Below are 22,565 nucleotides of genomic sequence, written 5' to 3' on the forward strand. Positions count from 1 at the left end.
GGTTCCTGACACTTTTCATTTGAAAGAAGGTTGACTGATAGAAGAGGTTTGGATTTCATCCCACCGATCAAAGCCTCCCAATTTGGTTTTCTTTGATCACTGGTCCTAGGAAGCCTTCAAAAATGGAATTTTTTGATAAAGCTAGTTTAGGAATATTGCCTTCCAAAGCCTCCTTTGTAGGGTCACTAACACATTAACATATAAAGTATTCAAAGAAGTCCTCTTGCAAAGTAACTGTGCAGGAAAGCTCCCATTTGCCCCCAATTGTCCCTCCCTGCCTCATGTATTATCCCCACCCTGCTGTGTGCCCTGGGAGGAAGACTTGACTTTCTCTATTGGTGAACTCCCTTGCGTTTGGCCTTAGCTGGGGTTGAACAGGAAGCTGAGGAGGCAGGAGAGTGAGGTGGGAGCCTTTATCCCCTGCTCTCTGCCCAGTGACCGGGGTCTGCTGTATTCCTCAATTCAAGGATCCAGGTCCTGTCCAGTGTCCCTCTCCTAGTACAGTAACCTTCCTCTCTCCCTCTCTTCAAGCCTACGGGTAGTTTTTATTTATTTATTTTTAAAACACTTATTTGGCTACTTCGGGTCTCAGTTGCTGCACCTGAGATCTTCATTGCGGCGTCCAGGCTCTTTGTTGCACAGGCTTCTCTCTAGTTGTGGTGTGGGCTTTAGAGAACTCAGTCTCAGCAGTGATGGTGCACAGGCTTAGTTGCCCTGAGGCACGTGGGATCTTAGTTCCCGGGCCAGGGATCAAACCTGTGTCCCCTGTATTGGAAGGCAGATTCTTAACCACTGGACCACCAGGGAAGTCCCCAAGCCTAGGGATAGTTAATGACTTCCTACCGGTATCAGCCCTGGACTACTCACCTCTCCTTCATGGCTTCCTCAAGCACTGCTCAGTCATTTACTAAACCTGCCTTAATTTTGAGTGTGTCGTCTGTTTCCCACCAGTACCTGAGGACCTGACTGAAGTATTACTGTTAATTATTCATTACCTCCTAATTTATTAAACCCATAACTTTTTTCCTAAGTTGAGGAACACCTGCAAGACTGACAAATCACAGATTTTGACCATATACTTTGGTAAATGTCTTCCTAGGCAAGGGCTTTGGTACAGAATTCTGAAAAGATAAAGGTAGGCTAGGGACTTCCAGGTGGTCCAGTGGTTAAGAGTCTGCTTTCCAAGGCAGGGGACTTGGGTTCAATCCCTGGTTGGGGAAGTAGGATCCCACATGCCAAGGAATGACTAAGCCTGAGAGCCATGACTACTGAGCCTTTGCATGCAGCGAAAGATCCCGTGTGCTGCAACTAAGACCTGATGATGCAGCCAAATAAATAAATATTTTAAAAAATTAATAAAGAGAGACCAATACGGTGAATTTACACATTGAATTGCAAATTCAAAGAAGCAGCTTCAATTCTGCCGGGGCTTCTCCCGCCTTTTCCACTCTTACCCTGGAACATTCCTGTATAAGAATGTGATTTTTCCACCCAACTGGCACAATCTCATGGCTTTTAGTTAGGTCTCAGGCTTTATGACCTTGGTGTACAGCCCCTTCTCTCCCTGGGAACCCCTCTCCCTGCTCTTCTTCTATCCAAAGATGGTTCTTTAAAAAAAAAAATCAACAACAACAATTCACATCACCATCACCCATGAACATTCCCCAAAGTGCCGGAGCTCACTTTGTCACTCACGTGGGCATTGCAGCTTGCTGTATTGCATGACTACTCACACATGTGTTGGTGAAGATCATGTTTTAAACTTTTGCCTTGATAGTTAACTTCTCACAAGTTTGATTGTTTCCAGAGCTAGATTGTAAGCTCCTTGACAACAGGGACAAGATCCCTACACAAAAACACACCCTCTCCTCCTTCTTGTCTCCACTGACCCCAGGGATACATCATTTTTTCACAGCCAGTTAAAATCCCATCATGGTATAAAACATTCCCTGGTCATCCATACCAAAGGGGATTTCCTTAGGCTTCTAAAGGGCTAGCATTCATTATCCACCAGAGAAAACACTCACGCACTCTGAAATCTAGTCTCATCTGGAACTATTACTCATGACCGATTATTAATTACTTCTTTGTATACTTCTTTCTTGGAGCTTTAACAAGTTTAAAAACCCAACCGGAAGGAGGGGACATGTGTGTACCTAGGCCTGACTTACATTGATGTATGGCAAGAAACCAACAGACTATTGTAAAGCAATGATCCTCCAATTAAAAATAAATACATTAAATTTAAACACCCAACTGTGATGGATTGAACTGCATCCCCCAACCAAGTTCATATGCTGAAGTCCTAGTCCCCAGTCCCCCTAAATATGACCTAACTTGGAAATAAGGTTGTTGCAGATGAAGTTAATGAAATTGAAGTCGTACTGAAACAGAGCCAGCCCCTATGGTCCTTGCTCCCCATGTCTTCAGCCTGCCTTTTGTCTGTAGAAAAACTTTAGCCAAAGAATAAGTTTAATGAGAGAAGTAAGAAACTGCAGAAACAAAGGAAAACAGCCCCATAAGACTAAATGATAGTTCAGTCATCAGGCAAAGTCAAGGACCTTTAGTTCCTCTTTAAGAGCTCTAGGTAAGATTCTAAGCCACATCCTTTGAGCTGTACTGTAGATACTGAAACCCCCACCAGGTGGAAGAAGTTACATGATGACCAGACCATAGTTATGACATAAGCTGCCACAATTCTAAGAACTGACCTCAAAGAAATGGGAACATACCGACCCTGGGACTAAAGACTAACTGTACTTAAAACAGCCAAGATGACGTTGATCAAACCACCAATGACTAATTTCAAGATGATGGTCAGAGCTGACAGTGCTGTTTCTACGTGTAACCCTCTTCCTCCATCTATAAAGGCTCTTACCCACTGGCTGCCAGTGGGGGCAGTCAGCCTTTGGACAGGAGTCCACCCTCCTCCCTGGGTGCTGACACCCAAAATAAAGCAAATTTTCCTTTCCACCAACCTTACATTTTTATTGGCTTCTGAGAGGTGAACAGTGGGACCCCACTTTCAGTAACAATCCTAGAGTTAGAGTGGACCCCAAATCCAATACAACTAGTATCTTTATTAAAAAATGTGTGTGTGGGGGGGGGTGGAGAATTTAGACCCAGACACACACGCAGGAAGGATGCCACATGAAGACCCTAGTTATCCTGGGCTTCCCTGGTGGCTCAGTGGTAAAGAATCCGCCTGCCAGTGTAGGAGACATGCGTTCAATCCCTGGTCTGGAAAGATCCCACATGGCATGGAGCAACAAAGCCCATGAGCCACAGCTACTGAACCTGTGCCCTAGAGCCTGGGAGCCACTACTGCTGGAGCCCGCGTGCTCTAGAGCTTGTGCCCCACAACAAGAGAAGCCATCACAATAAGAAGCCCACGCACCGCCACTAGGAAGTAGCCCCTGCTCACCACAGCTAGAGAAAGGCTTGTACAGCAATGAAGACCCAGCACAGACAAGAGAAAAGCATTTTAAAAAAGATTATAGCTATCCTGCCATAAGCCAAGGAATGTCAAAGATGAACAGAAACCACCAGAAGCTAGGAGAGAGGCATGGAACCGTCTCTCTCATAGTTTCAGAAGAAACCAACCTTGCCAGCACATTGATCCAGCACAGACTTCTGGCTTCCAGAACAGTGAGACAAATCGATTCCTGTCATGTAAGCCAGTCCATCTGTGATGCTTTCTATGGCCGGACTTAAATAAATGAGTACAAGCACCTTAGGTACAAGAACCCTATCTTGGAGCCTCTCGGAGTAGGGTTCCAGATTCAGATCCATCACTTGTTACTAATGTCACTTCTGGAAAGTTAATTTACCTTTCTGAGCTTCAACTGTCTCCTCAGTAATATGGATACAGTAACATTTATTTTGGAAAGTTGCTTGAAGAAGTAAAGACGATACATTAAAATGTCAGGCGCAGTGGCTGACACTGTGTCCAATAAGCATTAAGTCTTATAATCATAAACCTCTCCTTTTCCAAGTGGGGAACTTGGGTCCAGACATGACAAGTGCCTGTCTAACTCACATGGTTAAATAACAACAACTTTCCGCCCCAAACCCAGATAGTTCATGTCTAGTCCTATGCATACAATGTCTTGCCTGTCATTGCTTAGGAGAACAGTTAGGGTGGTGGCATTAATTTAGTGGTGCTTTGTTTCTGTTTGTTTGTTTTGCTTACTGCTGTTCTGTAGGTGGAGACTTTGAATTTCAGGAGTGGGACCTCTGAAGTTTTTTCCATCCACAGGTAACTAAGCCATATCTTAAAGTAAACCATCTCTCCTTTTTTTAAAATTTTTTTGGTACAGAATTAAATTTCTTTGCTTAAGAATGGTATAATTATTTGTTAACGACATTATAATTAAGAGCACTAATTATTGAGCAGAATATATATGAAGAGGCTACTGGAACATCTCTGCTTTGTGTGCACAGATATTCTCTGCATGCTATTATTAGATGATGCTTGGATTAATTTTAAATCCATATGCCTCCCAAATGCAGAATCCTCAGCTTATGTACATCTCTTGATGCCTGTGATTCTTATTGCAAATTGTTTCCCTCTTGTTTTGAATTGATAGTGTGAATTCTGCATCAGAATGCTCGGTTTCCTCCCAGGTTTATCAGATGAAATGCTTTCTCTTCCTGCCCCCTAGTTATACCTATTCTGGTGGCGTAAGTCAAAACTGATGATGTCTGTTAAACCATGATTTTATTATATAATTGATCATTAATGGTTGTGCTTTGTATGCAATAACATGCTGCTCATCCAACTCGATGTCTCTCAACAGGTTGAGAAATCAGTCATGAGCTGAACAGGTGGAGCCCAGGAAAGGTTATGTCCACTCTATAAAGGGACCGAGGATCTTGTTTCAAATACTGGCTGGATCTTGGGGAAACCACTTTAAAATGGCAGATTACCCATGAAAAGAGTGAAAAGAAAAAAGCATGAAAGTGTGAGTTCTGAGATCTCAACAGATTTTTCTGTCGTCTTCCATCATGCCATGACAACCTACATCAGAGAAATCTCTTATTTCAAAATTGCAGAGGATATTGAAATCTCTCGAAACAGAAATTTGGAAGCCCTTATTTCTGGGATAAAGCTGCCAGGAAATTAAACTAGAATCAACCTTTGACAGATTATTTTCTTTTTTTTTTTTTAATTTTTGAGGACCCTAATCACCCTTCTCCTAGCAAACTTCCCCAGGTGTCGGATCCACACACGAGCTTGAAGCTGAAAGAATGGGGAAAGGAATCTTCAAAGGAAGAAAGGGTTCCTCAGGCTCAAAAGCAGCCCTTGCTATCAACAGATACTCCAAGGACAGCTAGGAACTCCCAGGGGCCAACGGCGTTGAATGGAAGTAACCCTGTGTCTTCTCTTTCATCAGCTGGCAATTTCAAAAACATTTGTCTATTTCTCCTGGCTTCAAGAGTGGCCATCCAGCCAATCCACGCTCATCTTCCATAATCGCAGGATAAAGACCTTGTTGACAAGAGCACAGAATACATGGTGCCCTGCCTCCCGTGTGTTTTCTGTTTTCAATCTCAAAATGGGTATTGATGGACTGCTCATCCGTGTTCCTAAAGGCTAGGTAACAGGGCTGCGGGCAGAAGTGAGAGGGAGGAATAGGGTGGAATCTTGTGTCTGACTCTTTGCAACCCCATGGACTGTAATCCACCAGGTTCCTCCATCTCTGTTCATGGGATTCTCCAGGCAAGAATACTGGAGTGGGTTTCCATTCCCTTCTCCAGGGGATCTTCTTGACCCAGGGGTTGAACCCAGGTCTCCCACATTGCAGGCAGATTCTTTGCCATCTGAGCTACCAGGGAAGCCTCTCTCTTAGCTGCAGAAAACCTCTATTCTTCTCCAGTAGAAATTCCAGGCTTGACTTCCATCAATATTAGGGATCTCCTAGGGGCTTCAGGGAATTCCTAAATCTCTTGAAATCATATTGTGCGTGCATGCATATGTGCATTTGTGGGGAAGAGGTTCAATAGCTCTCATAGAGTCTGCTACTAAAAAAAAATGAAAATACTGCTTCATAAAAAGTTCTCTTAAAAGGTATGAATTTAACCTTGAAGTCATAAATCTGATGTAATAATTAACACAAAAGTTTATATCAGATAGACTTTATGAGGACATTTTAGTCGACTGTAAGTCTTGAGTGTCTGATTATTAAAGAATAATATGGAAAGGAAGAGATTGCTTTAAGTGTTCAGGGAGTCCCCTGGTGGTCCAGTGGTTGGGATTCTGCCTGCCAGTGCAGGAGCCATGGGTTTGATCCCTGGTCTGGGAGGATTCCGCATGCCGTGGGGCAACTAAGCCCGTGTGTCACAACTACTGAGCCTGAGCACCACAGCTGCCGAAGCCTGTGCCCAAAGTCTGTGCTCCACAAGAGAAGCCCCTGCGGTGAGAAGCCTGCACACTGCAGCTGGAGAGCAGCCCCCTCTCGCCACAATCAGGGAAGCCCATGCCTATCAGCGAAGACCCAGCACAGCTAAAAAATAAAGTAAGTATTTGTCTTAAATGTTCAGGACATTGAATCCTCATAGTGACTTGACATATGACTATAATGATTCACTTCAACAAATATTTCTTGACAGCTAGCTATTTTGGACATGGAAAACTTGGTAGGACACCATTTCTAACCATCTCGAGGGACTTACTTTCCTTAATAGAACAGAATAAGCAAATAACTAACCTACAAACAAGAGGACTAAAACTGCTGCGGTCTAAAATATGAATTGAAATTGGGAAAGACTGGCGAACTGGGGAGTCCTTTTGGTTTGCTTGAGAAATAATGAGAATATGAACTTGTAGAGTGGCAAAGAAAATGAAGAGAATGGATACATTACAATTAGACTTGTTTTATTCATTCATTCATTTGTTCTTTCTTACTTTAATTCATCTCTTTCATTGTATCAGACACTTGTTAGAGATACTCAGCAAAAAGGTGAGTAATGTAGAGTGTCTGTGCTCACAAAGCTCTCTGACCAGTCCTGAGTAGCTCCTCTAATCTAGCAATTCAAAAATTAGTCCCACCCCTATGAGTGATAGGCTTCCCTAGTGGTTCAGACAGTAAAGAATCTGCCTGCAATGCAGGAGACCCTGCGTTTGATTCCTGGGTTGGGAAGATCCCCTGGAGAAGGGAATGTCTATCCACTCCAGTATTCTTGCCTGGAGAATTCCATGGACAGAGGAGTCTGGTGGGCTACAATCCATGGGGTCACAGAGTAGGTCACGACTGAGTGATTAACACTTTCCACTTCCTATGAGTGATGACAGCCTTCAATCAGAACCATTCACTTGACATCCTTTCAAATTCTGTTTCCTAAGCCTACCGATTTCTGGTCACATCTCATTTTCTTGACTATGGTTCCACCTCACTTCCTTGACAGTACTCCAGCTTTCATCTCTGGCTTCACTTCTTACGTTCATTTCCTACTTCCTGTTTGGCGTTAGGCTGATTTCATGTACCTTGGGGAAAGCCTTGCCCAGGCCAGCCAAGCCCTGCAGTCTCAGCAACTTGGCACAATCTTCCTGGCTGCCTCCCTTCCACCCAAAGGGTCCAGACCCAGACATCCAGAGTCCAGCCGTAAAGACAAGTGGGTGTAAATTGATGAAGATGTGGTGCCATTGCCCTATTCTTAGGGGTCAAGTGATATGCTCTTGGGAGCACAGAGAAGGATGAACTCAGCAGAACCTGGTGAATTCAACAGGGTTCCACATTAATAGGACTACCTCCCCAAAGGAGCATCCATTGGTTTAAACCAGTACAGATCCCTCCAGATGATTAAATGACTAACTCTTAGAATCATAAATAATGAGAGCAGGAAGAGGCTTTGGAGATCATCAGATTCAGCCTTGGCATTTTTCACTGTGAAGAAAATGGAGCCACATGATCTTAAGACCCACAGGGAGTTTTTGACAGATTCCTACCTGCCCAACATATTTTTCCAAACAGTGCACAGCTGCATGACAGTTCAATTATAAAAGGAAAGGAAAAATAGACGTGTGTCACTTTGTTTATAAACTGCCTGGAGGGACCACATCATGAATGTATTCCTTGTGTGATCTATCAGAGTCCTACACCCTGATGCTGGGAAAGACTGAAGGAAGGAGGAGAAGGGGATGACAGAGGATGAGATGGTTGGATGGCATCACCCACCCAATGGACATGAGTTTGAGCAAGCTCCAGGAGATGGTGAAGGACAGGGAAGCCTGGCGTGCTGCAGTCCATGGGGTCATAAAGAGTCGGACACGACTGAGCGACTGAACAACAACAGACACTGATGTGTGTCCTTAAGGATTCCCGAGGAAATAGCCACAAGTGCAAGGATAAGTGTGGGTTTGAATAGAGGTGAAGCAGGCAAGGTAAATCTGAGCTGTGCTTACTGTATGAAGCAGATAAGATGGAGATGAACTTGCATAGCAAACCTGAACAGATGAAGTCTAAATTCACAACAGGAAGAGTGAGGATCTAATAGTCTAGACATGGGATCCCTAACCTCCAGGATCTAATGCCTGATGATCCGAGGAGGAGCTGATGTAATGATAATAGAAATAAAGTGCACAATAAGTGTGATACAATTGAATCATCCTGAAACTATCCCCACTCTCTCCCACCCCTGACCCTGGTCCATGGAAAAATCGTCTTCCATGAAACCAGTCCCTGGTACCAAAAAGGTGGAGACCGCTGGTCTAGATCCTTCTTACTCAAATTGCGGTCTGGAACTAGCAGCATCAGAACATCTGGGAGCTTCTTGGAAATGCAGCTTCCTGGTCACCTCCTCAGACCCACCGAATCAGAACTTGCATTCTGACGAGATCCCCTGGCGATTTATCCGCAGGCTGAAGTTTGAGAGGCAAACAATGGATCGCTTACTCAGGCTCTTTTCCCTGACTAGTTTAAATCACACTGAGTGTTAGCAGAAATTGACAAGCAGGACAAATAAAATTTCATAGGTACAGGGATGGGAGTGGGGGGGATACAAGAAAGCACAAGAGAGAGTCAAAGCTACATCGCAGCAAGAGTTTTACTTCTTGAGTTAGTATATACCTTTAAACAGCTACTTTCCTCCGAGCTTTAATTAATTGTTTTGCATTGGTTTGCTGTGTTGCAAGAGGGCCTGTGTTTGCAATTAAGTGGCTCTGACAGATGGGACAGAATGATTAGGTGTTTCTGCCCAAGAGACAAGAAAGTTACCTGTGCCCAAGAGTATATTTCTCCCATATGAGACGTGAATTCGTTTTTGTTTTTTTGTTTTTTTCTCAAAGAACATAACAGTGTACTTTTCTTCCTGATGAAATTCCTGGCAGACTGTTCAGATCTTTTGAAAAAAAATCATTTTAAGGAATAAATGTAAAAATGAGATCGTGAACAAGCAAACGAAAGTTGGATGTTAGCCACCATCATTCAGGTTGTGTTTTCCACTGGTAATTTACACATTTACAGATTCCAGGGAGGGCATGGAGACAGGAGTTCCGATCCTGGATGTCCCTTTGTAAACCCGTACAGTTGAAAACTTCTAAATCCCAATTAGGCTGCTTGAACCCACTGAGATGCCGCAAATGCAACCTAGTGGCTTTTCCCATGGGAAGTCAGAGAAGTGGAAAATATTTCAAGCAATTTGGGCATGCTTGTATAACCCTTTTGTGGAAATTCCTGCACTAACAATTTGCAATTAAAGTGAAAGTGAGTAAAAATAGAATGACCTCTCATTTCAACAATGAGTATATTTTGTAGACTCTGGTCTATGAATGTGCTTTTACATCTGACCCAAATGTAAGGATCAAAAAACCCCCAAATCACCCACATTCTACACTCCTCGCTGTATAGTATACCTATCAGGGAGCAAGTTGCTGGTGTCACCTTAATGATCATTTTTTTGTTGAGAGATAAGCTGTGACTGTATAAAAGAAGTAAATCAACAGTCAAGTGGGGACAGAAAGACACATTCTCCATCCAAATTATAGTTATAAACTTATCTGCAACTAAAGTGGTTCTCCCAGTTAGCTTGATGCTTGAAATTTCCATACTTTTGAGTCACTCCCCAATTTAGCATTAACTGCTTGATATCTGAGATTAAGAATTAATTTTTTATTTACCCAACTTTAACAAAAGCTTCCTTAGAAAAGTTAATCTGCAACTTGGGAAAAAACATAACATATACAACAAAAATAGGTGTATTTCTATACTTGATGCTCTACGTTATTTGTGCTATATTCTTCCCTTAACCTGGGGGAAAAAAAGAGTTCAATGTTAACTAGAATAAGTGTTCAGAATCGCTCTGCTAGTACCATTATTCCTTGATCCTTTCAAATATTTTTGAGATGCCATCGGATAGTTACAAGTTTGCTCTAAAATTTTGTAAACTCTATGACTAATGTGTAGAGTATTTATATCTTTTTTTAAAATGTGACCAACAGCATAGTCTTTAATTTCAAGTTAGGTACATTGAGTGATGCTCATAATTCGTATTTCTCTCTTTGTTGAAGACAGAGACAAAGAGTATCAAGGGCAGGAACAAAGAGAAACTGTTGAGTTATGTGCCTTAGAAACACAGCATTGATCTGGCATTTATATTTTTACAGAAAACAGTAAACAGTGGGTGTATTTGCAAGTCAGACCACTTGAAGCCATCCATCTAAAAGAATACATTACATGTATACTAGGGTGTGTGTGTGTGTGCTTAATTGTGTACAATTCGTTTTCAACCCCATGGACTGTAGCCCAGTAGGCTCCTCTGTCCATGGGATTTCCCAGGCAAGAATCCTGAAATGGGTTGCCATTTCCTACTCCAGTATTTATACCATTTGATGACTAAAAATATCCACCAAAAAAAATTTCCTGGGATTGAATCACCTACATATGCTAGACAATACAAACAAAGCTGGGCTGTTTAGAGGAAGAGAGATCATGTGAGTGAAAGTGGTCAGTTGATGGACTGAAGTGCAAACTAAAAAGAAGCCATATAGGCCCTTACCCAAGTCCCAGGGACATTCAGTAAGGGGTGAGCATCAAAGGACAAATTGTGAAGGAGGTGGGATTTTTCACTGATGATTTTGGCAAAAGACATTTGTCAGAGACTTAAGCAAGGCAGCAATGTGAATTCTCTATTTGAAAAAGATTATCTCTGGCCCAGGAGGGAGGGTGGCTACAAGAGAGATCAGTTTGGAGGTTATAAAAATTGGATGAAGCAATGTGAGAGTTTGAACTAAGCATAGTGAAAATACAGGGACGATGTAAAATGGATAAAATGTAGAGTCAGATGGAGTGAGAGTTGGGAGGGGAGCAGGGGGCCACAGGGTTGTGGTATATGAATTTTCTGTTTTGGGTGTCCCTGACGGGGTGGTGGTTCCATTCTCAGAGCTTGGGAACACACAAGGAAGGAAGGGAACAAGAAGGACTTCCCTTGTGGTGGTCCAGTGGTTAAGACTCCACACTTCCATTGCAGGGGGCACAGGTTTGACCCCTGGTCCAGGAACTAAGATCCTGCATGCCTGAGAAGTTATCACTAACAAAAGTAATGTGCTTTTTATGTGGTTTCGTATCATTATCTTTTTTCATCTTTTGGACACCTTTCCAAGGTACTGCTTAACAATGAGGAAACTGAGGCTCAGAAAGGTCACGTGCCTGTCTGGAGCCAGTAGAATGTCAGAATAGATTTGAACCTACACTTGTGGAGCCTCAAAGCCCTTGTTCTTTCTTCCATCATTTTCCACCTTATGTCAGGGATCTGTCCTCAGGCAGCAGGCCTTTGCCAACAGAATTAAACAGAAGCAGGGTCCAGGTCAAGGGAGAAAGTCTGAAAAAGGTATGTGAGGCCACAGGGCATCCAGCCCCAGCATCAGCTGCTTGCCAGAGACATGGGGATCCAGGTCTGATCAGCAGCAGTGACAGGTGGGGGCTATTGGCAGTGGCCATGAAAAGGTGGCGTGTTCTATTTAGGGCTGGTGGAAATGTGTGTGGTGTGTACATGGATTAGAGAAATGCCAGCAACAGAGAGAAGGGGAGAGAGAAGAGGTGAGTTATAAATGAAGGATCAAGACCACGGGGAGATGGATTGGCCTGGAAGGAGTTAAAGATGTAACCTCCTCCAAGACAAGGAGGAGGGACAGATAGGTAAACACATCATTCATTTTGACGATGAAGGGGAAGGAAATTGATGAAGTTTTGACAAAACAACCTCTGTTTTGTTTTGTTTTTCATTTTTGGGAGGGAGGCAGTGAGATGTAGAACACTTAAGGAAAATGATAAAAAATGCAAACCAAAGTGTCAGGGAATGTGAAAACAGAGCAGGAGAACATGCATCGAGGAGCCAGCAGAGTCAAGAAATGAGTCGCCAGGGAAGAGGTAGCACAATTTCAGGATCTCCCTGCACCTCCCAGCAGCTCAGGGGAGACACAGGGAGGTAACCAAGCCTTAGGTAAGAGAGCTCATAGGGAAATAAGTTATAATACGAAACCATTAGGTGGGTTAAAAGCATCCGAATTACTCCACTGACTTTCAGTTCAGTTCAGTTGCTCAGTCGTGTCCGACTCTGCAACCCCATGAATCGCAGCATGCCAGGCCTCCCTGTCCATTGACTTTACAGACAATGAAACAGATTGCAGGGAAGTTAAGAGCTTTCCCCAAGGTCACCCAAGATCATCCAAGGTCCTCCAGGCAGCAGCTGGACTTGAACACAGATCTTCTGGTTCCAGCCTCCATGTTCCCACCATATCCGCTTCTGCACAATGCATCAATCAGTAAATGAAATTTTTGGCACCAGGGTAAGAACCTGCCTGCCTGCAGGAGGCATAAGAGACGCAGGTTCCATCTCTGGTTCCATCGCTGGTTCCTGATCCCCTGGAGGAGGGAACGGCAACCCACTCCAGTCTTCTTGCCTGGAGAATCCCATGGACAGAGGAGCCTGAAACGCATCAGTCCACATGGTCGCTAAGAGTCAGACACGACTGAAGCAACTTAGCAAGCACACACGTACAAGGTGAAAAAAAACCCAAACAAACAAACCCCCTTTTCTTCCTTTTAATTCTTGTTCACAGAAAAATAAAATCATATCTATTTCCTACCTTCAACATTTAAATTTTTCCCTTTCTGGAGTGGTCCCCAGTAACCCGGAGAACAAATGGGCTGTTACAATAGGGTGAAATGAAAAATGGTGGAAAGGAACAATGACTTGATTTAGAGGTAGTATCATCACTATATCAATTTCAAATGTTAAAATTTAACAAATTAAAAAAAAAAAACAAAACGCTAACTCAGAAATAGTCCATGGAACCAGATACATTTAGCTTGGAAAAGAGACAGCTCAGAGAATGTAGCAGCACTTTCTATAGTTTTTGAAGGGCTGTGTATGGAAGAGGGACTAGATTTGTCTGCATGACCTAAGGAAGTATCGAGTTGGCCAAAACAGTTCACTTGTGTTTTGGTAAGATCTTATGGAAAAACCTGAACAAACATTTTGGCCAACCCAATAGTTAGAAACAAGTAATGTAAGTAGTAAGAATTTGAGTTCAAGATAATGAAGTCTAATCATCTAACAGTCTTGATTCGAAGACAGGATGAGATACTTTTTCAAGTAGTGAGTTCCCCACCACCGAAGGGTTTCAAGTACAGGCTGGGCAATAACTGGCTGTGGCAAGACTGTTGTAGAGCATCAACAGGGTAATTTTCTTGGAGCTGGATTTCCCAGTTTGTGAATGAAAGGCCTCCAGGGATAGGCTGGTGAGCAGTGGAGTTATTATAAGAGCCTGAAGCCACAGAGACAAGTTTTGCTTTAGATGGAATGAAAAATATGTCTGGCAAGTAAATATACTATTCTTTTTCAAATTTTGCAGATGATCTTGTGATCAGGGGTGGGTTGTTGCTATTTAGGCACTGAGTCGTGTCAATAGAGTACCAGTGGACTATGAGTTGTCAATAAATCTATACAGTCTTTTGCCACTCTGCATTTTCTCAAAGAACAGATATTAAAAGTATCACCGCTAGTACATGGAGGTCCTTGAAGCTTTTTTATTTTTATCTTATAAGGTTGAAAGGAGCCCTGTTTCTCAAAAAAGGTCAGGAAAGACTTCACTGGAGAAATTTAAAATCTTTTCCAGTGCAAAGAGTGTGATTTCACAACTCCTAGGGGTTCTGAGGGCCACAGTTGGATTTCGGGGGGAAATTCCCCAAGCCCTAGCAGGTGGTTACATTCGGCTCCCAATGCTTCAGCACATGCTCACACACATACACATAAAAATACTCTGATACTATCCACAGAACAGTCACCAACCAGCTGTGTCTCATCAAAGTAGTGTTTAGAGACCCATCATTTCCTTGTTCCATAAGCTGACATATCTTTGCTGCTCTAAAGAACAAGGGTATATTTTTGCCACTGTATGTATTTAGGCAGTCATCCCATTTTTGTCATTTCCAAATATCCTGACACTACCCTTTCAATGCTTCTTTCAATCTTTAAATATTTGGTTCATACTCTTTTCAATTGCTTTCCTAGTGAAATTATTTTTTGTTTAGAAAGAAGTACTGATGTCTTCACCGTTATCACCATCATAAGCATTTACTAAATGGGGACATTTTCTGATGCTAAGTAAAGCAGAAAGGTTGCGCCCCAAATCTGCTCTTTTTGAAAAATTATTACATCAGGTAATTGAAAGAAAATCTGATTTTCTTATGCATTTTTTCTTTTTTTTTATCGAAATAGAGTTGACAAAACAGAAAAATCTGATTTTTTATTCATAATTTTATTTTCTTTCCACAGAAATGATCATCTTTACTTTCTGAAAGTATTTTTTTAGTATTTATTTATATCTATTTATTTACTTTATTTAGCTGCATCAGGTCTTAGGGCATGTGGGATCTAGTTTCTTGACCAGGGATCAAACCCAGGCCCCCTGCATTGGGTGTGCAGAGTCTTAGCCACTGGATCAGCAGGGAAATCCTCCTCTGAAAGTAGTTAGTGATAGAAGATATTGGGGTTCCCTCCAAGGAAAACAGAGGGGCAGATTCAGTTTTTCTGGGAGCTCCTCACCTCCTCCTTCCACGCTATTCCCTTGTCTTCATCCCCTCCCTCCTACCCCAGACACTTGTGGTATTTCTAGCTACTCCATGATAGGGTCCCTCACGCAGCAGTTTTTTTGCTCATCCTATGTGGGTGTTGCCATGTCTTGCAAAAACCTGGTGAAGAAGGCAGACTCAGCTCCAGCCACACTGTATGCTTTAAGTGGCCCAGATCAGACTCCCTGCCTGCAACTCTTTCAATACAGATGCTCCAAGACCTGAGTCCTTTACAGCCAGGGTCCTATCTCTGGATTCTTTTCCCTTGTCCTCTCTGAAATACCTCTAAACAAATAACTCATTGGACTTGCCTGGTGGTCCAGTGGTTATGAATCCACCTGCCAAAGCAGGGGAATGGGGACAGGGGTTTGATTCCTGGTTCGGGAAGATCCCATGTGCCTCAGGGCAGCTAAACCTGTGCACCACAACTACTGAAGCCCGCCTGCTCTAGAGGCTGCTCCGCAACCAGAGAAGCCACCACAGTGAGAAGCCTTCGCACCACAGCTGGAGAGCAGACCCACTCGCCACAACTGCAGAGACTCACACAGCAACGAAGACCCATCGCAGCCAGAGATTCAAAGAAAGAAATATTTCAAAAGAACTTATTCAAGTAAATCTCAAAAATATGTTGTATATTTGTCGTCGTTTAGTCATTCAGTTGTCTCTGACTCTTTTCGACCTCAAGGACTGTGTAGCCCACCAAGCTCCTCTGTCCATGAGATTTCCTAGGCAAGAATACTGGAGTGGGTAGCTATTTCCTGTATTCTTCCCAACAAAGACACAGTGCAGCCAAAGATAATAAATAAATCTTAAAAAAGAATAACTCATTCAAGTAAATCTCAAAAATATGTTATGTATTAAATATATTAAAACAATGCAATATGGTTAATAATAAATATTATGTAATTTTTTATTAATTAATATATATTGATATTAACATATTAATGTGTTTCTTTTATTCAAATTATAATTTTGCATGATTATAGTCTAGTACTTCTTCAGTAACAAAGGTCCTTAAAGACAGTGAAAATAAGGTTGGAAATATGGTTACCTATTTCTCATCCTGTTTGAGGCTGACGTCTGGAGGTGGTGGGCACCAGGCTAAAAATTATAATCTAGAGCACCAGCATCCTGTATGGCACCACCTGAAGTATTGATACAAGTAAACTAAGAAATCCACCGATAGTTCAGCCTCACATCGTAAGAGCAGCCATTCAACATCTCAGTTCTGCAAAAAAAGGTAGGAATTGCAGAATTCCTAGTAAAACTGGAAAACAGAAGTCTCCCCTAACACACAAATGCTAGCACCCCCATTGCTCCTTCCTTAGAAAGAGTCACTAAGAACCCTGGTGTTTAAAAACAGAAATTGAAATTAAGGATAGTTACAGCCAAGAATCTCTGGCTAGTTCCAAAGAAATTAATCAAATATGCAAAATTTAATGTCACAAACTACTATATCATATCAACGCATCGAAACAAAGAGGAGGTAAAGTAAAGACTGAACAGGTCCTGGAATCTTTGCGATGTTCTTTCTTGGTTGCATAATAATATGGGCAGGCAGGAAGAGGGGAAGCCACTGCACTGAGGTCTCCAGCAGTAGGTGAACCCTCTGGGAGCAGGGACTTGCTGTGATGAGACCAGGGAAGGACCGTGCAGCCAGAGACAGGAGCTCTATACTATTGCATTCCACTCCATTTCACTTCTGGACGTTCTCATTCTAGAAGCTCCAACACTGCTCTAAATAAAACAAGAAAATCTTCTCTGCTCAATTCTGTAGTTTTGGTGAAAGATTTAGGGGGATGAAACCATAAGAATGCTTTGAATTTTATGATGACCCAATGACCTTAGGGGTTGGTCCCACATTCTTAAAAGGCGTGTCAGGTAAGGGAATTCTTTTACGTTCCACTTTTCTTATTCATCAGAAATCTCTGGACTCTGTGGTTCCTTTTGGGAAATTCATGTATCTGTCATACTTTTTAAATCATCACAACTTCTGCCAACAGAGAGGTACCCTAAGAAAGAGATAAACATCATTTTGCTTTTCAGAATTCTGCCTCGTCACTGGGAGTTGGGGAGAGAGAGGTCTCGTGACATAGTTTTGGCCAATGGTGTGTCAGCAAAAGTCTGCAGTGGGCTTTTGAGAAATGTTTGACTTTCGTGGTTTAATCAATGTATAAGGCTGATGCTTTTAGATCTTCCTTCTTCCTTCCTTAAATGCAGATCTGATGTCTAAAACAGAGCCAGTCATCTTGTGATGAGGAGGAAAAGACCAGGAGAATCGCCAAGACAGGACCCTGACATCACTGAGTTGCTCAACTGATGCTAAGCCACCTACATCCAGGCTTCTTGGCATGTGAGAAAAGTAATCTACCATCTGCTAACCACAGTAAGCTACCATCCAAATCACAATGGGTTGAATTGTCTGTCACTCACAGCCAACTAACATTTATAACTGACACAGGAGATTTTCATAGGCTTCACAGAAGGGAGATAACTTGTCATGAGTTTCTTCTAATACTGTAGAATATTTAATTAAAAATAAGAATACGTCTTAACCATGAATATCAATCAGTCTGGGAGCAGGCTGATATAATAGTAAATGAAGGCTACCCAGCAGTCACTGAAATCCAACAAGAAAGGAAAATAAAATCACTCAATTCACTTCTAAATTGTTCCAATTTTTACCACTGAGTAGAATTAAAATTAATTCAGAGTTTCTAGAATTACCTATATTGAGTCTTTGGTAATTAATCTTCTCATAACTTCATACCAACTAGTGGTATGAAAAATCCCTATAATAGAAAGATCCTTTGGGTGGGCTGAAATGTTCTTTCTCTCAGTTGAAATGAGACTGTTGTAATCTGTGTAATCTGCTTAGCAAGTCTCTGCTCCATTTATAGAAGCCGAAATGCCATAGTCACAGCAAAAACATAGGTTTAAGACAACCTTCCAGTAACTTAGGGTCAATGATGGAAATTTCACATCCTCTAAGGGCCAGAGGCCTTAGACTCAGGCTTCTCGAAGTGTGGGCCACAAGTCAGGAGCATTAAAGGGATCCTGGGAGCTTGTTAGAACTGCAATTTCAGGGGACTTCCTTGCTGATCTAGTGGTTACAAATCTGCCTGACAATGCAGGGGACATGGGTTTGATCCCTGCTTGGGGAACTAGGATCCCTCATGCCCTGGGGCAACTAAGCCCAGGAACTACAACTAGAGAAGCCTGTGTCCTGCAACAAAGACTCAGCATAGCCAAAAAAGGAAGAAGAAATGCAATTTCGGGCCCCATTCCAGACCTATGGAGTCAGAGTCTGCCTTTGAGCACAAGCTATAGGATCTGCATGCGTGTTAAATCATGAGCACCGCCGCCCAAGGGTTCCTCAGCCCTCTGTCAGATCCTCCAGTAAAGGTGGCCAAGGAGCCCTCTGCATCCGGGGCAGGGGCTGATGGGCCATGGGTGGCCCACCCACACACAGGGACAAACAGTGAAGAGGGAAAGAAGGGAAAAAGCCTGGACTTAGCGCTTGGAATAGCTCTTCTGTCTCAACCCAGGGATGCTGCTGTTCTGCCGCCCAGGAGTTAGTCTGATGTAGAAGCATTCTGCAAGGCAGTACTTCTCCAGCTGTAGCCTGCGCGTGTTTCTTTAGGGTCTGGAGTCTTTTTTTTTTTTTAATATTACATTTTAATTTCATTGATAATCTTAAAAAAAAAAATCACCATTATCAGAATCACATGGAACTCCGAACATCTCCATGCAGCATGTCTACTTCCAATGAGGATGCTATGTGGACAAAAATCCTGCACAAGTTTGAAAAGAGGAAAGTGCTGAGAGAGTCAATTCATTAATCCCATGGGCAAAGTTTTACATTCAAAAGAATCTGCTCCACTGCAGTCAGTATATACTCCTCTTGTAAGCAGATCCCCTCATTCTATGTACCAACTTGCAAAAATTCATTAGTAGCCAGCACAATACTAAATATATAGTGAAGCATTTTCCTGCTCCTTAGTCAAGCAGTAACTGGTTTTGTTACCCATTTGACACATATTCCAATTTCTCTGTGATGGTAATTTTATCTTCAAGAGAGGTGGATTGTTTTACAGAACTGCTTTTTTTTTTTAAATTAATTATTTTAACTGGAGAATAATTACTTTACAATATTGTGTAAAGCATACTTTACAATATGATTTTTACCATACATCGACATGAATCAGTCACGGTTGCACGTGAAATTTGACATCCATGGGATTCTCACTGACAGTTTTGCTTCTGTATGAGATAAGATTTTATTGAAGTAAAAACTAAAGTTTTGAAAATGTTAATACTGTCATGAAAAATATACTTAGGTGAACAGTTATTAACAATAGTGTTATTGAAGCCACATTAGCACTACAGAAGACACAGGAAGGAAACCAAAAAGATACATAAATTAGATATAAAACTGCACTTGAAATTTAATTTCTGCAAATGGCATTCTTCAATCACATTAAAATTGTTAACATTTGAGGTGTGTAACTTTGCTTGTATTTAATTAATACATTTGTTCTGGCTTTATTGTTATATACTAACTATATAACTAAAGAGCTTTTATCTCATTGTATGACTTTACATATTTAGGTAATATTATAATAAAAATACCAGTAACAAAAGTTTATGATAATGATTTCTTTTCAAAAGAGAGGCATCCATTATTTAAATTTGAAAAGCATTCCTATAAGAGAGCTGTTTATCTGATTTGCCCATTCTGGGATCTAGAATCTAACATCTAGAATGAAGAGTGAGGCAGGTTCTACATGGTGTGTGTATCTACCTACAAGGTTCTTTGATGAGCATTTCATTAAGAGAACAAAATGCATCGGCTATAATAGCTGACCTCATCCTTTAAAATAAGAACTGTTCTTTCATTTACATTCTGTCTTCTTCCAAAAGGGATTTAGGAAGTTTTCAAATGTAGGTAAAATGTTGCAAGATAAAAGTAAAATAGATGAGAAGAGTAAAGCAAAAAAAAAAAAAATGAGAGTGTAAGAGCCAGAGGGAGCCTGACTGAGGTTGGTTGAGCCCTCTCTCAGTGTCCTGGGGGATGCTTCCAGGACCCCTGTGGATAACAAATTCTGTAGCTGCTCAAGTCCTTTATGTACCATGCTGTAGATTTGCATATAACCTACAACATTCTCCTGTATAGTTTAAGTCATCTCTGTATTACTAATATTACTTGATACAATGTAAATGCTATAAAAAGTGGCAAATTTCAGTTTGGTTTTGGTACTTTCTGAAATTTTCTTTTTCTTTTTTTTAGAATATTTTCAGTGTGTAGTTAGTTGGATCTGCAGAGGTGGAACCTCTGGATAGAAGGCCACTGCACACAAATATGTGCCCTGAGGTCCTAACACACGCATAGAATAGCCTGTTCCAATGTGGCTTTCTTAATAGGATATGTATGAACCATGTGGTCTTTACTCATTTATCCCTAGCATCTTTTACAGAGCCTTTTATTCAATAAGTTAATGAATGAATCAATGAATAAGAGAGGTGGGTCACAAAAGAAAGATGAGATAAGTTGTCAAGATAGAAATATATCTATTGTTCAGCAGATGTATGTCTGAAACTGAGAGGGAAGATTTTTTCCATGGATGACTATCAGTTCAGTTCAGTTCAGTGGCTCAGTCATGTCTGACTCTTTGCAAACCCATGGACTGCAGCACACCAAGCCTCCCTGTCCAACACCAACTCCCAGAGCTTGCTCAAACTCATGTCCATCAAGTCGGTGATGCCATCCAACCATCTCATCCTCTGTCGTCCCCTTCTCCTCCTGCCTTCAATCTTGCCAGCATCAGGGTCTTTCTAAGGAGTCAGTCCTTTGCATCAGGTGGCCAAAATACTAGAGCTTCTGCTTCAGCATCAGTCCTTCCAATGAATATTCAAAACTGATTTCCTTTAGGATTGACTGGTTTGATCTCCTTTCTGTCCAAGGGACTCGCAAGAGTCTTCTCCAACAACACAGTTCAAAAGCATCAATTCTTGGGCCTCCAGCTTTTTTTTATGGTCTAACTCTCACATCTATACATGACTACTGGAAAAACCATAGCTTTGACTAGACAGACAAGTAAAGTAACATCTCTGCTTTTTAATATGCTGTCTAGGTTGGTCATAGCTTTTCTTCCAAGGGGCAAGCATCTTTTAATTTCATGGCTGCAGTCACCATCTGCAGTGATTTGGGAGCCCAAGAAAATAAAGTCTGTCACTGTTTCCATTGTTTCCCCATCTATTTGTCATGAAGTGATGGGACCGGATGCCATGATGTACTCTGCATGGAAGTTAAATAAGCAGGGTGACAATATACAGCCTTGATGTACTCCTTTCCCAATTTGGAACCAGTCTGTTGTTTCATGTCCAATTCTAACTGTGGCTTCTTGACCTGCATATAGATTTCTCAGGAGACAGGCAAAGTGGTCCGGTATTCCCATCTCTTTAAGAATTTTCCACAGTTGATTGTGATCCACAGCAAAGACTTTAGCATAGTCCATGAAGCAGAAGTAGATGCTTTTCTGAAATTCTCTTGCTTTGTCTTAGATCTAACAAATGTTGGCAATTTGATCCCTGGTTCCTTTGCCTTTTCTAAATCCAGCTTGAACATATGAACATTCTCAGTTCATGTACTATTGAAGCCTAGCTTGGAGAATCTTGAGCATTACTTTGCTGGCGTGTGAAACGAGTGCAATTGTGCGGTAGTTTGAACATTCTTTGGCCTTTCTTTGCCTTTCTTTGGGAATGGAATGAAAACTGACCTTTTCCAGTCCTGTGGCCACTGCTGAGTTTTCCAAAACCATCAATCTCTATATCACTTTTAAATAGATATCAATAGCTAAATATAAACAACTTTTCAGATATACCAAGAGGCCTGGCATGCTGCAGTTCATGGGGTCACAAAGTGTTGGACACGACTGAGCAACTGAACTGAACTGAACTGATAGCTAGTGAGATAAGAACATATAATTTATATTATAGCCCAAATTATATCCACATGTTGAAACTTGGGACTCTATTTTTTAACGTTTTATTTTTATTTTTTGTCTGTATCATGAAGCATATGGGATCTCAGTTCCCCAACTAGGGATGGAAGCCCTGCCCCTGTAGTGAAGCATGGAGTCTTAGCCACTGGACCAGCAGGGAAGAATCAACCTGGGGATTTATGACTAAAGAAGAATACAAATAATTTTATCTAATTTGAGAAGGGCATCCATTATTGTCAAACTTTCCTATTAGGATGAGTTTCAGTGATGAGCAGTATATGGGTTATAGATTCTATAATTGCAACACACTTTCTTCCTCCTTACTTAAAGATGTACTCTTCCTTGCCTATTCCTTACCACCTGTCTCCTCTTATCCTACAACCTTAGCCGCATATACCTTTCCCCAAAATGTGACCTCTGCACAGGATGGAAATTTACATAGCACCAGTCCACATACAGGACGGCTCAGTATGTCCTGATGATCATGTGC

At 41.7% G+C, this 22,565-nt stretch overlaps 1 protein-coding gene across 1 annotated transcript in view; it reads left to right on the forward strand.

Moving 5' to 3' along the window:
* The window catches only part of LOC132346790 (collagen alpha-1(I) chain), a 70,310-nt gene extending 60,590 nt beyond the window's left edge, over positions 1-9,720 (forward strand). The window contains exons 7-8 of the mRNA XM_059892310.1: positions 4,206-4,258; positions 4,800-9,720. The gene's annotated coding sequence lies outside the window, so the exon portion shown is untranslated. The remainder of the gene's footprint in view (positions 1-4,205; positions 4,259-4,799) is intronic.
* Positions 9,721-22,565: the final 12,845 nt, after the last annotated feature.

The sequence above is a fragment of the Bos taurus genome, chromosome 12 (assembly GCF_002263795.3).
Source record: "Bos taurus isolate L1 Dominette 01449 registration number 42190680 breed Hereford chromosome 12, ARS-UCD2.0, whole genome shotgun sequence".
NCBI classification, from domain to species: Eukaryota; Metazoa; Chordata; class Mammalia; order Artiodactyla; family Bovidae; genus Bos; species Bos taurus.